General features: G+C 41.1%; 1 protein-coding gene across 1 annotated transcript in view; it reads left to right on the forward strand.

Moving 5' to 3' along the window:
* The first annotated feature begins 1,073 nt into the window (after positions 1 to 1,073).
* Positions 1,074 to 16,750, forward strand: part of LOC118360749 (synaptotagmin-6-like) — a 44,542-nt gene continuing 28,865 nt past the window's right edge. The window contains exon 1 of the mRNA XM_035740123.2: positions 1,074 to 1,322. The gene's annotated coding sequence lies outside the window, so the exon portion shown is untranslated. The remainder of the gene's footprint in view (positions 1,323 to 16,750) is intronic.

The raw sequence follows: 16,750 nt of genomic DNA on the forward strand, positions 1-16,750 counted from the left end.
CTGCAATATCGCTTGACCTCAGACATAGCTATAGCTGCAGACTGAGGCACAATTTCTCCCAAGTATATTACATCAATGTTGTATGCATTTTGATTGTGTTCCTTGCAGTAGATTTTAGAACACTCTAGGGAAACAAAGCCATAGTTTTGTATTCGCAGCATCATAAATAATACATTTTATCTTCCGTCGAACAAATTTGCTTAATCTCAATCTGAAAATAAAACAAACCTTTGGTGGATCTGTTATCTACTCACCTTTAAAAAAATATATTAATGAGGAGGAATGTCTGCTTTATTAATATTCATGCCTTGTAAACGTATACATGTCTTCCTCTCTCTTTTGTTGTGCATATTTTCTGTAGAAAACATACAGACTACTTACAGTATTTACAGTATTTACAGTGTTACTGTATATACAGTATTACAGTATTTACAGTATTACGTAGTACAGTATTAAAGTATTACAGTATTACATTATTACAGTATTATAGTATTTACAGTATTTACAGTATTACAGTATTTACAGATTGTATATTATGTTATGTTTTTTCCCTCTCTGTCCCCCGCTGCATGCACATCCACATCTAGTCTCCACTTACATACACACCACTACAGGTGTAGATCTTAATTTGAGCCAGTTTGCTACAGCAGGAAAATAATCCTGCAGCAACAGGAAATGTGAATTATTATGTGGATTATAATTAATGGATAATTTTGTATGTGTTGTTACATCAAGCCTGCAATTTCAAAGTGGAAATTACAAACTTCTGAAGCATTTTTAAACCTCAAACACACTACAAGTATTACATTTCTTACATCACAGGGTGATCAAATTCAGATCCTACATCTGTATGTGATAGCGAAGTGAAGTGGTTTGGGGGTGTTTCACCACAACAGGGATTAGCAGAGAGGCTATTTGTGAAGCGGTTGTAACTGCTCTGGAACTGAGTGAGGACGTATCTGCCCCTAAACATTTGCTACAGTACAGTATCCTGCTGGCTGACTTGCTCTCGCCTCGCCCCCATAGAAACAGAGTTCCTGAGTGCAGTGGTAGCTCATTCTGTCTAAGAGCTAGCGAGGGAGAGGATCGAGAGTAAGAGTTAGAGAGAGGGAGTAAGTGAAGAAGAGAGAGTGAGAGAGAGAGAGAGAGAGAGAGAGAGAGAGAGAGAGAGAGAGAGAGAGAGAGAGAGAAAGAAAGAAAGAGAGAAAGAAAGAAAGAAAGAGAGAGAGAGAGAGAGAGAGAGAGAGAGAGAGAGAGAGAGAGAGAGAGAGAGAGAGAGAGAGAGAGGGAACATGGAAACATAGTGAGAGAGCCAGTCACCGGTGAGTACAAGCTGTCACTTTATATTGGATCAGTTGGTGAAAATCTGTTGCTTTGAGCTCTTTCTTTCCTTTGATCATTGATTTCTCCAGGTTATTTTCTCTCATGATGTGGCTGTATGGGAAACAGGTTGTTAGTTTGTGGGGGATGAGAAGAGAGAGAAAGCCTTGTCTTGTTTGTGTGATGCTTTGGTCTCAGAGGCAGGCAGACGGATGGCACACCTCTGGCTTTTGTTTGCTGAATGGTTCAAGTTCATTTTTGTTGCATAATTAAATTGTGTATGCGTGTGGCTGTGTGCGTGTGTATGTGCACGAGTGTGTGCATGTGTGTGTTGTGGTGGTGTGTAAGCATGTGTGTGTGTGTGTGCCTGCGTGCATGTGTGCGTGCCTGCGTGCATGTGTGCGTGTGCTTGTGTTTGCGTGTGTGTGTGTGTCATCAAAGTGGGGATGATCCTCTGATCTTTTTAAGCAGTGACAGACTCCTTCCTCTCTGCTCAAGTGTTGATTATGTTTTGCCACTATTTCTATCTCACCAGTGTCAAATCAGTGTCTGAGTTTCTCTTTCTAAGACTATCTGTTGCTGGATTACACATACTCTTCTGTATCATTTATGAATCACTGTGTAAATATTTGATAAGAATGATTTTCTGTTGCCACACTTTTTGGCCGCATCTTTTTTCCCACTTCTGCCTCAGTCAATTCCAATGTGAAGCTTTGCAACTCTAGTCAATTTGTCAAAATCTTGACTTTGTTTTATGCCTCTTGTATATGCTGTACAGTACCAGTCAAAAGTTTGGACACGCCTATTCATTCAAGGGTTTTTCTTTATTTCTACTATTTTCTACATTGTAGACATTGAAACTATAAAATAACATATGGAATCATGTAGTAATCAAAAAAGTGTTAAACAAATCAAAATATATTTTTAGATTCTTCAAAGTAGCCACCCTTTGCCTTGGTGACAGCTTTGCACACTCTTGGCATTCTCTGAACCAGCTTCACCTGGAATGTTTTTCCAACAGTCTTGACGGAGTTCCTACATATGTTGAGCACTTGGTCCTTGCTTTTCCTTCACTATATGGTCCAACTCATCCCAAACCATCTCAATTGGGTTGAGGTCGGGTGATTGTGTAGGCCAGATCATCTGATGCAGCACTCCATTACTCTCATTCTTGGTCAAATAGCTCTTCCACAGAATGAGAGTAATGGAGTGCTAGATCAGATGATCTGGCCACCCCAATCACCTGACCTCAATCCAATTGAGATTATTTGGGATGAATTGGACCGCAGAGTGAAGGAAAGGCAGCCAACAAGTGCTGAGCATATGTGGGAACTCCTTCAAGACTGTTGGAAAACCATTCCAGGTGAAGCTGGTTGAGAGAATGCCAAGAGTGTACAAAGCTGTCACCAAGGCAAAGGGTGGCTACTTTGAAGAATCTAAAATCTAAAATACATTTTTTGGTTACTACATGATTCCATTTGTGCTATTTCATAGTTTTGATGTCTTCAGTATTATTCAGCAATTTAGAAAATAGTAAAAATACAGAAAACAGAAAAACCCTTTACTCAGTAGATGTGTCCAAACTTTTGACTGGTTCTGTTTGTAACTTGTATATCTCTTATGTTTACAGTATCTTGTATCTTTATAACTGTGTAGTCAATGTCTCTGGTGTTTTATATCACATCTATCTATATATATATTTTTTTACCTTTATTTAACCAGGCAAGTCAGTTAAGAACACATTCTTATTTTCAATGACGGCCTGGGAACAGTGGGTTAACTGCCTGTTCAGGGGCAGAATGACAGATTTGTACCTTGTCAGCTCGGGGGTTTGAACTCGCAAACTTCCAGTTCCTAGTCCAACGCTCTAACCACTAGGCTACGCTGCCGCGACCACTGACAATGTAGTCAGTGGTCCTGTACAACAGTACGGTATCAGGGGTACACATTTAGCTGCGTAGCATGAAATGTGCAGCACAGAGTCAGGTCTCCAGAGTGTTACCTCCCAGTCCCATCAGGTAGGTAGTTACCTCATGTTCTCTGTGGACAGCTCACATGGGTTTCATCATCAATCCTTAGTGGATGGATCACGGCTCTGTCTGTCCCTTTGATTAACGCTCCCTGTCTGCTGCCAAGCTAATGTGAGACACACCAGGGAACCATTTGTTTCCTTTCATCTGTACTGTACAACACAAATCAGACAGAAAATCATTCAAAAGTTCAATGTGCATTAGGATATACAGTAGTAGTTATAGGAGTAAGGTATTCATAACTAAAAACTTACATGAATTGTATTGGTATTGGCAGAGGATCTGGTGTTGCAGTGGATTGGGTTCATAAATAATTTTTCAGCCAACATCAAATCACTTTACATTGTTTGTGGCTGGCTGAGCATTCAGTGATAAGTGATGGTGATTGAATGCATCTCTGTGGTAGATATTGGTCCCCCCATAGAGATTAGGCTGTTCTATCTCTGGGTCCCCTGCATCCCTTCACCTGTTCCTATGGTGCTGTTCCAGGCTGTCTGTCACTCTGTCCCCAGCAGTATACAGCAGTAGGAGGGAGCCTAAACTGAACAAATCCTTTCCAGCCTTATCCGTTTTCTGCCAAAGACTAGACCCTACGAGCCAAGCAGGAGGCGGGCGGCGTGTGTGCAGGCAGGCAGCAGCCGTGACATGATTGAGGTTGATTAGGATGACCTCAGGGGTCTCTTCTCTCTCTCTGCCTCTGTTTCTCTGTTTCTCACTCTCTCTCTCACTCCTGAAGCAGAAAACAGGGGATGGATGGTATGATTTTCTTCAAGCAGCATGTTTTATGACTAATTTGTTCACTTCTTTAAAAAATATATAAACATGAAAAAACAGAAACAACATCACACAAAAACAACACAACCACTACACCCGATACACACCACAACATGCCCACACCTGTCCTTGAACGTAGCAAATATACATTGATAATTCAAACGCGATTCTGTCTGTAGGGAAATGTCATACATCTCAAGATGGTCAATGCCAGGTTTCCAGATTTGATCAAAAATGCATTTTATTTTGCTTAGTTACATTCCATTAGACTCTGAATCTAATGGAATGTAACTACATAGTTCAGCCCTCCAGTTCATTACTGACAGTGAGTATGATACTTTCCAATTGAAAGCTATACATTTTTTTTGCAGCAATTACACCTACACCAAAACTTTGTTTGATATTGATATTTCCCAACAGACATAATCGTGGATATGGATGGATATAAAGTGCACAATGACATGTTAGTACAGACATTATCCCAAAATGGTGTCAGGACCACAGCATATGTAACAGGACCACAGCATATGTAATAGGGTTCCTTTTTGTTTTCTGCATCTCCAACAGAGATGTGACTTTTCTGGGTGCTTTAAATGCATTCTGGCAGGAGTTTAGTAAATCCTGTGGATTATCTTGAATTACAGTCATTTATGTCTAAGGTTGTAGAAGCAAATATGAACATGTTCACATACAGTGAGAGAAAAAAGCATTTGATCCCCTGCTGATTTTGTACGTTTTCCCACTGACAAAGAAATGATCAGTCTAATTTTAATGGTAGGTTTATTTGAACAGTGAGAGACAGAATAACAACAACAAAAATCCAGAAAAACGCATGTCAAAAATGCTATAAATTGATTTGCATTTCAATGATCTGAGACCATTTCTCCACACAGATTCTCTCCAGATCCTTCAGATTCCCAGGTCCACGCGTGTGGACTCTCCTCTTCAGCTCATCCCACAGGTTTTCTATGGGGTTTAGGTCAGGGGACTGGGATGGCCGTGGCAAAACCTTGATTCTGTGATCAGTGAACCATTTTTGTGTTGATTTTGAGGTGTGCCTGTGTGTCACATCATATTTAAACCCCAGTGAAACAGGAAGTCATGGCTTACCACTGAAGTGTTCGTAATCACTCAGGTGAACTTGAAAAAGTAAAATATGAATGGGAATATACTTCAGTTAGAATTGACTCATAAGCATTTTTAGTGGTGCCAATAATTGGGGCACATGTTTTGTGGAAAAATATTTATCGCATTTATTTCACATCAATTTTAATTCATTTTTGTGGATTTTTTTAAATGAAAGAACAAGAGGATAAACAGCAAAGCCATTTTTTGTCACATTTTTTTTGGTTTATATTTACCAAGGGTGCCAATATTAGTGGAGGGCACTGAAGTAGATTTTATAGGCCTCCTGCAAATTGTAAATTATCAATAAACCCATGTATCTTTGTCCATTTCCACTCAAATCTACTTTCCAAGCTTTTAATTTTTTTTACCTTCATTTAGCTAGTCAAGTCAGTTTAGAACAAATTCTTATTTTCAATGGCAGCCTAGGAACAGTGGGTTAACTGCCATGTTCAGCAGTAGAACAACAGATTTTTACCTTGTCATTGCAGGGATTTGATCTTGCAACCTTTCAGTTACTAGTCCAACGCTCTATCCAGTAGGCTACCTGCCACCCAAGCTTGAGAATTCATAATTAGAAATGGGCATTATTTCTGTTTTCTCCCAATTCACTCTGACTCCTGATAGAGCACCATAACAGTTGCAAAATAATGTGCTGGTTCAGATAAATACAGTCAAATGTCTGCATACAATGATATCGCATGTAGTTCTCCACCAAATCATCTTGGCTTTTGGACTCGCATTTCAAGGCTGCATTGAAACAATGACTGGTATGATAATGATCCAAGACCAGCTCAGTTAATCCCTACCATTGTGACAATGAGTCGTCATAATGCTGCATCAAATGTACATGATCTTAGGGGCATTGGCAAACACAATGTAAGTAATTTAATTTATGTACCCCTAATTGCACCGAATACATCCGTTTATCCTAAAGCTATTGCAAGCAGTAATCATGAGCCTATAAACCAGAGTTACACTGTTAGCACTGAGAGCGGTGTGCAATAGTAGGAAGACCATCAGCTCCAATGTAAATAACTTGAGTAAGTCTACCTCTGATAAGCTTCCCAGTAAAGGATTAAAAACAATCAAGCAACCCAGAAAAGTGCTAAAAATAACCCATATTAACATATGTAGCCTAAGAAACAAGGTCCATGAAGTCAATAACAGATGACATTCATATTCTGACTATCTCTGAAACTCACTTAGATAATAGCTTTGATGATACAGTGGTAGCAATAGATGACTATAACATCTCCCGAAAAGACAGAAATGACAGAAACAGAGGCGGAGGCGGTTTTGCAGTCTGTAGTGTTCAGAACCACATTCTTGTAAAGCTTAGAGACGATCTAATATTAAATACTTTTGAAGTAATATGGTTACAGGTTCATCTGCCTCACCTAAAGCCCATTCTTGTGGGTAGCTGCTATAGACCACAAAGTGCTAACAGTCAGTATCTGGATAATATGTGTGAAATGCTTGATAATCTACAGTATGTGATATCAACACAGAAGTATATTTTCTGGGTCATTTAAATATTGACTGGCTGTCATGAAGCTGCCCACGCAGGAAAAAACTTCAAACTGTAACCAGTGTCTGCAACCTGGTTCAGGTTGTCAGTCAACCTACTAGGGTAGTTACAAACAGCACAGGAATTAAATCCTCAACATGTATTGATCACATCTTTACTAACGCTGCAGATATTTGCTTTAAAGCAGTATCCAAATCCATAGCATGTAGTGATCACAATATAACAGCCATATCTAGGAAAACCAAAGTTCCAAAGGCTGGGCCTAATATAGTGTATAAGAGGTCATACAATAAGTTTTGTAGTGATTCATATGTTGATGATATAAATAATATTTGCTGGTCTGTGGTGTGTAATGAGGAGCAACCAGACGCTGCACTTGATGCATTTATGGAACTACTTATTCCAGTTACTAATTAAGAAAACGACTGTAAAAACTGTTAAATCCCCTTGGATTGATGAGGAATTGAAAATTGTACGGTTGAGAGGGATGCGGAAAGTATTTCACTTAGGTCTGGCAAACCAACAGATTGGCAAACATACTGCAAATTAAGAAATCATGTGACTAAACTAAATAAAAAATAAAAGTTAACTACAATGTGAATCAAATATAAATTATATAAAGAATGATAGTAAAAAGCATTGGAGCACCTTAAATAACATTTTGGAGAGAAAAAAAGACAACTCGGCTCCTTCATTCATTGAATCAGATGGCTCATTCATCACAATGCCCACTGATATTGCAAACTACTTTAATGACTTTTTCATTGGCAAGATATGCAAACTTAGGGATGACATGCCAGTAACAAACGCGGACTACACATCCAAATATAGCGGACCAAATTATGAAAGACAATAAATGTTCTTTTGAATTCCGTAAAGTCAGTGTGGAAGAGTTGAAAAAAAGATTGTAGTCTATCAACAATGACAAGCCACCTGAGTCAAACAACTTCAATGGAAAATGAATGAGGATGATAGAGGATGAAATTGTCACTCCCATTTGCAATCTCTTCAATCTAAGTCTACATAAAAGTGTGTTCCCTCAGGCCTGGAGGGGAGCAAAGTCATTCCGCTACCAAGAATAGTAAAGCCCCCTTTACGGGCTCAAATAGCTGACCAATCAGCCTGTTACCAACCCTTAGTAAACTTCTGGAAAAAAAGGTGTTTGACCAGATACAATACTATTTCACAGTAAACAAATTGACAACAGAATTTCAGCATGCTTATGGGGAAGGACACTCAACACCCTGCTATAATATGAATAAAGAGTTACTTGTCTAACAGAACACAGCGGGTGTTCTGTAATGGAAGCCTCTCAAATATAATCTAGTTAGAATAAGGAATTCCCCAGGGTAGCTGTTTAGGTCCCTTGCTTTTTTCAATTTTTACTAACGATGTGCCACTGACTTTGAGTAAAGCCAGAGTGTCTACGTATGCGGATGACTCAACACTACACACATCAGCTACTACAGTGACAGCACTCAAGAAAGAGCTGCAGTTAGTTTCAGAGTGGGTGGCAAGGAATAAGTTAGCCCTAAATATTTCTAAAACTAAAAGCATTGTATTTGGAACAAAACACTCACTAAACCCTAAACCTCAACTAAATCTTGTAATAAAAAATGTGGAAAATGAGCAAGTTGAGATGACTAAACTGCTTGGAGTAACGCTAAATTGTAAACGGTCATGGTCAAAACATATTGATGCAGTAGTAGCTGAGATGGTGAGAATATTGTCTGTAATAAAGCGATGCCTTGTCTTAACAACACTATCAACAAGGCAGGTCCTATAGTCCCTAGTTTTGTCGCAACTTGACTACTGTTCAGTTGTGTGGTCAGGTGCCACAAAAAAGGACTTAGGAAAATTGCAATTGGATCAGAACAGGGCAGCATGGCTGGCCCTTGGATGTACACAGAGAGCTAATACTAATAATATGCACGTCAATCTCTTCTGGCTGAAAGTGGAGGAGAGATTGACTTCATCACTACTTTTGTTTATGAGAGGTATTGACATGTTGAGCGTACTGAACTGTCTGTCGAAACTACTGGCACACAGCTCGGACACCCATGCATACCCCACAAGACATGCCACAAGAGGTCTCTTCACAGTCTCCAAGTCCAGAACAGACTATGGGAGGCACAACGTACTACATAGAGCCACGACGACATGGAACTCTACTCCACATCAAGTAACTGATGCAAGCAGTAAAATTAGATTTAAAAAACAGATAAAAATACACCTTATGGAACAGCAGGGTCTGTGAAGCAACACAGACACATTATTACACACACACACACACACACACACACACACACACACACACACACACGCACACACACACGCACACACACACACACACACACACACACACACACACACACACACACACACACACACACACACACACACACACACACACACACACACACACACACACACACACACACACACACACACACACACACACACACACACACACACACACACACACACACACACACACACACACACACACACACACACACACACACGATAACATACACATGGATTTAGTAATGTAGGTATGTGGTAGTGGTGGAGTAAGGGCCTGAGGGCACACAGTGTTTTGTGAAATGTATTGTAATGTTTTTAAAATTGTAGAAACTGCCTTAATTTTACTGAACCCCAGGAAGAGTAGCTGCTTTCCCTGGATTGAGCCGTGGGTTCTGATTATTGATGCTTGGGGTTACGTGGCTAAAGCAAATAAATAACTGGACAGAGGGCCTCCCCTGTCTTCTTCCTCTTGATAACTGAACCTAAATCAGTGTCACATGGAGTGATTCTTGGTAGTCTTAAACAAATCTACTTTGAAACAATAATATACACCTAACACACATGATTATGGGCTTAAGAAAAAGAAGACACCTGTACCATGTCAGATATAGAGTTGAATTGTAGTCCATTTTGAGTTTGAATCCCAATATTAAACTTCATATACATTAACGAAGACTGAAATATAACAAAACAGTTTAACAAAGAAACACCGGATTTTCGTTGTTTATTTATTTTTTCTTTGGACATTTGGACAAATATGAATAACATTCCACCAATGAGGACAAGAGGGTGCTTTTGGTCATTGACTGCAGGAAAGGGATGTCTGGATCAGAGATGTGTCCATTTGCTCTTATAGCTGTGTCGTGTCTTTGGCTATGCCGGATTAAGTGACAGATGTGGTACGGGATGTGCGGGAGACTCTAGCTGCTCTGAACAGACGGGAGACTCTAGCCGCTCTTGACAGATGGGAGACTCTAGCAGCTCTGGACAGACGGGAGACTCTAGCAGCTCTGGAGCGACGGGAGACTCTAGCAGCTCTGGAGCGACGGGAGACTCTAGCAGCTCTGGAGAGGCGGGAGACTCTAGCAGCTCCAGGGACTGCAGTGACACCTCTTGCACTGAGATGGTCATTACACAGGGGCACCTTGTGCTGGGGACAATACAAGGCCTCTCTAAAATGTGCAGTTTTGTCACACAACACACGGCCACAGATGTCTCAACTTTTGAGGGAGCGTGCAATTGGCATGCTGATTGCAGGAATGTCCACCAGAGCTGTTGCCCACATAATTTAATGTTCAATTCTCTATCATAAGTCGCCTCCAATGTTGTTTTAGAGAATTTGGCAATACGTCCAACCAGCCTCACAACTGCAGACCATGTGTATGGTGTCGTGTAGGCGAGCGGTTTGCTGATGTCAACGCTGTGAACAGAGTGCCCCTTGGTGGCGGTAGGGTAATGACAGTGTGCTTACAAATTCAGCATCTTATGCTGTATGACATTTGATCTCTTTTTTATATATGGGTCACTTAAATTCTTCCCACCCACTCAGGCCTTTATAGCCTATCGGCTGGGGGGCATTCAAAATAATTGTCCAGATCATAGCAATCATGTTGTCTTGTTCACTTGAAGTTTGTTACGTAAACAAATAGGTCATGGCTATGGCCTACCAATGGATGGCTTGTCATTTAGGCTGCATATGCAATAGCCATTAAAGTGTTATTCATTTAGACAGTTGGCCTGAGTGGTGCTGTGTCTTGTTAATAGGTGTGCGAGTGAAGGCATTAACGCGTATCTTTTTACATAGCCATTGTGTTAATAGTGTCTCTAAACTCACTTTAGCCGTGTCATCAGCTACTTGGTCCATGGTCACTTTGTTTTGTAGATCTAGTATTTGCCATAACATGCAGTTGCCGACATAAAGAAAAAAAAACTCTAAAGTCAATAAATGACTGAAAAGTTATTTTCAATTTAAGAGGCATATTTTTGGTAAAGAACCAGAATACCAAACGGATCACCTTCACCTGACTACCTCACGGTCGCCATACCTGGAAATCGATTTAAGACTTTTTGTTAAAATGTCATTCGCTAAGGGTTGCCTGTAAAAAAAAACAGTGAGGCAGCTCAATGTGTGAAAAGTGATGCACAATGGAGAGATAAACGTCACAAAACACACAGCCAGGGTAGCGAGGAAGAGAGTGAGGGATGTGTGAGATGCTTGTGGTAAGGTTTTCCACAGTTTCCATTGGCCTCTTGGACGCACACATACGATACAGAATGTTTGTTGGCTCATAGGATCAATAACCTGACTGTCTGTGAAAGGGGAATAGTGTTCTCATCCTTTATAAGGCATGGTGTATCCACAATGTATACACAATCTTTTCTCTGTATACATCAATGATGTCGCTCTTGCTGCTGGTGATTCTTTGATCCACCTCTAAGCAGACGACACCATTCTGTATACCTCTGGCTCTTCTTTGGACACTGTGTTAACAAACCTCCAGGTGAGCTTCAATGCCATACAACTCTCCTTCCATGGCCTCCAACTGCTCTTAAATGCAAGTAAAACTAAATGCATACACTTCAACCGATCGATGCCTGCACCTGCCCGCCCGTCCAGCATCACTACTCTGACATCACTACTACCTGTCCCCAGATCTGTTCCTCGACACAATCCTGTCTCGGAGTTCTGTGAACAATTCCTTTGACCTCATGGCTTGTTTTTTGCTCTGACATGCACTGCCAATTGTGGGACCTTATATAGACTGAGGTGTGCCTTTCCAAATCCTGTCCAATCAATTGAATTTACCACAGGTGTACGGACTCTAAAAAAGTTGTAGAAACATCTCAAGAATGATCAATGGAAACAGGATGCACATGACTTGCACATGAATTTCGAGTCTCATAGCAAGGGGTCCGAATACTTATGTAAATAAGGTATTATTATTATTATTATTATTATTATTTTTTTTATAAATTTGCAAAAATGTCTAAAAACCTGTTTTTGCTTTGTCATTATGGAGTATTGTGTGTAGATCTGGTGTAAAATCATTTGTTCAATTTTAGAATAAGGCTGTAATGTAACAAACTGTGGAAAAAGTAAAGGGGTCTGAATACTTTCCGAATGCACTGACACATATAGATAGCATCAGAGTTATCCTTGCTGAATAAGTTTCAGATAGATAATATAATATAGTATTATTCTGTCACTCATTCTATAGTCAGTTCTCTGGGTACTATAGCAGAGATACAGTACATTTTAGCCCCTCAGAGGGGTAGGACTGACTGATCCTTTGGTATTGTCCTTTGTTCTTGGACCATTTGCCATTGAACTCCAGTTGTCAGAGAGCACATCATTTAGGGCTGAGCTTACATGAGAGAAAGCTGTTGGTATGTGGACAGCAATTATGCAGGTTGCATCCTGGAATGGATATTTTATTTGAAGGGAAAACACCTTTGGGGCATTCTTGCAGTGGCACTGAACGCATTATTGGACTGACATAGATTAAAACACAGTGAACAGTTGTGTGATTTCAACAAAGCTGTGATGCTATTGTATGATCTTATTAATGTTGCTTCACCATACATTTTCTACATAGCCACTGTGCATATAAAAAGTGACCAACCAAGAGAAATAGTGTCAAGCCATTTCATAATCCTCTGATTTACCTCCTCATCATACATGAATGGGCTTTAAGGCGACCTGCATCTACATTGTATTGGATCAATAACAACTCATCAATGTGTTATGTATTAAGACAAAACAGAAACATAGAGGAGAATTGTGACTGGGTGTGTGGATGCAGCGCTGAAACTGTCAAACCTCCAGCTCGTTACTACCCATAATACAGTGATAGTTGCCCTCTGACTCGGAGCCCTGTGGCCTCTCATTTTCAAGCATCGGTTCAGAGACTCATAGTGATGATACATCATCATTATCTCTGTATGCTGACTGGACGCTCTGTTTCATGGCCAAGGCCAAAGGTCAGATTACATCAATGCCTGAGCCACTCTGCTGATAAAAATGATTTATCAGCAGATTGGAGTAGTGACTAGTGGTTGGGTATGGCTTATTCAACACCCGTTATGAGTTTTTAATCCCTTAAGGAGTTCTGTGAACTTCTCTTGTGACCTTGAATAAAAGTGAGCAAGTAGTATGTGAGCTGTCAAGGCCGAAGCACATGAAAGCTCTAAAATGTCAGAAACAAGAACTGACCATGACTGGTGCTGTTGAATAGATTTAGTCTCAACATGAAACTCTCTTGATCAAAATAAGTAGGTAGGCTACTCATCCTATTTTAAACTCCAGATTGGACTGGTATGCAGTGTTGGAGGTTAAACCCAAAGAGAAAGAGAGAGAAGGCAGAAAGCCCATGACATGAACTTAACTCTGAATAGCCTCATCCACAACCATTGAATGAAATGTTTTGTCATTGCAAGACTAAACTGAGAACCTTTCAACTAGTCTAGTGCACCACATGCTCTCTTCAAGAGATTCTCCAGTACATTTATCCGTTTTAGCCAGTAGTTCTGAAAAGTAGTGCTCACAAGCCAAAAGTGGTCCCCAAAAATTGTGTACTATACCATATATGTGCAGATATGTGCACCACATCATTGCTCTCTCTCTTGCTCTGCTGTGTTTGTGTCTTGCTAGCTGTCACTGAAAAGGTGTGGGGCTGGAGCTTTGGTTGAAATTGAATTCCTAGGGGGCTGGCCCACGTGGCGTAAATGAAGGGGAAATGGTGTAGCACAGCTTCCAGAAAAATAGTACATTTCAAACTAGGGATTTCGTGGCTAATTGAGGTAAAACAGTAATTACTGTATAACACACTGTATTACTTATACAACTAATATAAGGACATGAGACGAGAGTAGAAACTAACGTGGGCATTGTTTAATACGTTTCACAGGACAAAACATTCAAAACATTCCAATGTACATAAGCAGGGGGGTGTTACAGGTGCCCTAAACTTGAATATCAATACAGAATATCAACAGTAATTCTGCTCATAGATTATGCATGTATGAACTACACACGGACACATCCAGCCTAAGCGGGAGATTAAAAAAATACTAAGTAGTCTCCACATTTCTGAAGCGTGTCTTTAATGCATCCTCAAGCTGTCATTTGCAACCTCCCCCTGTGATGATGTCCCTGCAGGTCTTAGGGGTGTGTTCTTAAACTCCATTAAATGTCCATTTAGCTGAGAGCTCTGATAAACAATCAATTATATTCATCCACATTTTTTCATACCCAATCAAAGCCAATAAGAACCCATCTGCCTGCCACCTCTACATACAAGCACTTATATCTTTATATCTTTATAAATGTATATGATAGTAACTGGTAGCTAGCGATTATTCATTGCAGATTAATTGATTGTTTTTTGGTCAATGAAGCATTTTGTGGGAGTGAAGGATTGCTGTGTGCAAAAGCACGTTTAAAAAAAATCTGTGATGGGTAAAGCATATCCATTTAAACTCCCGGGCAATGAAAACAACTGAGACAAGAACTGAGACGGAAAATGAGCTTAATCTATTTTTACAGCAGCAGGAATGAGACTTGGCAGTTTTATTGTGATACCTTTGGAAACTAAAACAGCCTAGAAAGTGTCATGGCTGAATGCGTGGGCCAAATAGATAAGACTTCACCACCCTCGCCATGTCATAAATCATCCAGGTGCTGTATTCTCCTGGTCTGGTCTTACCTATACACTTCAGCCTAGGAAATATATTTTTTAATATCAGGCATTTTTTAGAGGAACATACAATTAGAGTCCATATATCCCTGAGTTATAGAAAATGAGTGGATAAGAGAGGGGGTCCTCTCATATGTTGAAGTTATGCAGAATGTGTCAGGATTTCATGTTTCCTCACAGAGAACTGGAGATAAAAGGGAGGAATAAAAGCAGGGTTGGCATGATGATTGGCCCAGGCCTCTCATTTACTTACTGAAAATGCAGAAGATACTGTTGCTTTTTCATGTAATCTTTTTTATATATATACACATTTGGCCATTAATGCCCCTTAAAAAATACTCCTTCCATGACGCCTCTGAATAATATTCATTATTAATTTAATATGAAGTAGACAAGACCAGAGGGCTGTTATGTCCAGTCTATTGTTCTCTAGTGAAATCAGGGCATGGAATGGCATTGGGGTGTAGACCACAGCATGGGGGAGTGAGTTCAGCTCATGCTACTAACATGGCAGAGTGCTACCAGCATGGCAGAGTGCTATCAACAAGGTTGAACTGACATCTTTTTAAAGCAGCCCACTTGTTGACAGGGCTGGAGACAGGGTAGGGATGGAGGCTGGAGGCAGAACAGGAAGCAGAGAGGCAGGAGGCAGGCAGGGGGAAAGCCAACAGACTGTAATGGCTATACGGGTGTAAGGGCTGGGCAGGTGTTAATCGCTGTAGGGGCTTGTACTAGTGCTGCCAGAGAGGATGAGTGGGTGGTCCAAGGTCAGAGTTGGGTCTGAGCTCGGCAGGTAGGGAGTGTTCTCTGTGAACTGGAGACTGGGATAAATAGGTGGGTTGATTTCAGAAGTGGTGAGAAGAAAAATAGGAATATGGAATAAGCAGCATTTTTCCTAACACACAAACGAGATAAAAAAAACTGGCGTAGTTTCAAGTTTCAACATTTATTTGTCACGTGCACAGAATACAGCAGGTGTAAAACAGTACAGTGAAATGCTTACTTGCAAGCTTTTTCCCATCAATGCGCGTTAACGCTGCTCGTTCACGCTGCTCATTGGTAAGCGAATGCTCCTGCTCCCTGTCTCTCCCTAACTTGTTGACTGGTGTTTTGGCTCACTGCCCCGCAATTTACTGCTTGTTTCTACAGCACCAACTTGCGAGTTGGTCATCTCCCACAGTGTATGTGCAGTCAGGATCCATACAGCGAGCAAGTCCTCCCCTTTTCTCTGTTTGCCGTACTGGTGTGTGACTCGGGTATTCTAGCCTATAGTTTCAAATAGAGGTTGCTAATGAATGTTTTCAATGCTGCGGGAGCTGTGTTTATTTTGCTCTATTCCAGGACAATGTGGACAGTCTGGACTTTCAATGTAGCAACTGTTTGATTGCGGACGACTACAGGGGCAAATATGGCTACTCTTGGTGAACAAGTAGTGATCTGCACAAGCCTACACACCTACTTTCTCTTTCTCTTCTACTCCAGTAGCTGGACGCCGCTCTGGCCTGGTGGGAGTGTCGCCGTCGTGTCGCCTCTCTAGAGCCGACTGACCGGAGCTCTACAGGGATCCCTCCCCTTCCCTCCCCTCCCCTTCCCCCCTCCCCTTCCCTGCAGAATGGAGTTAGTAGGATGCTTCTGGATGACTTAGTGGATGATCCTATTCTTGACCCTACCAACCAGCCACGGAGGCACGTCACTTGCCGTGGAAGTCGAAAACTACGGCCTTTGGCAATAGGGGCCTCCTTGGCGGTGGGAAGCCTGGACCAGATACAGACTTCAAACAGCTTCGCCGCCCTGGATCCAGAGGTTCCGGTGCCTTCATCACTGGGAGCTTCCGCTTCGAGATCAGATCCGGAGGCACTTGCGCCTTTGTCCTCCGTTCTGCCTCCCTCTCCGGTGGCTTCTACCTCGGATTCAGATCTTCAGAGCTCCCCCTCATCGAACCGTGAGGATGTCTAAGTCTCCGGCCC

Source organism: Oncorhynchus keta, chromosome 28 (assembly GCF_023373465.1).
Source record: "Oncorhynchus keta strain PuntledgeMale-10-30-2019 chromosome 28, Oket_V2, whole genome shotgun sequence".
Lineage (NCBI taxonomy): Eukaryota > Metazoa > Chordata > Actinopteri > Salmoniformes > Salmonidae > Oncorhynchus > Oncorhynchus keta.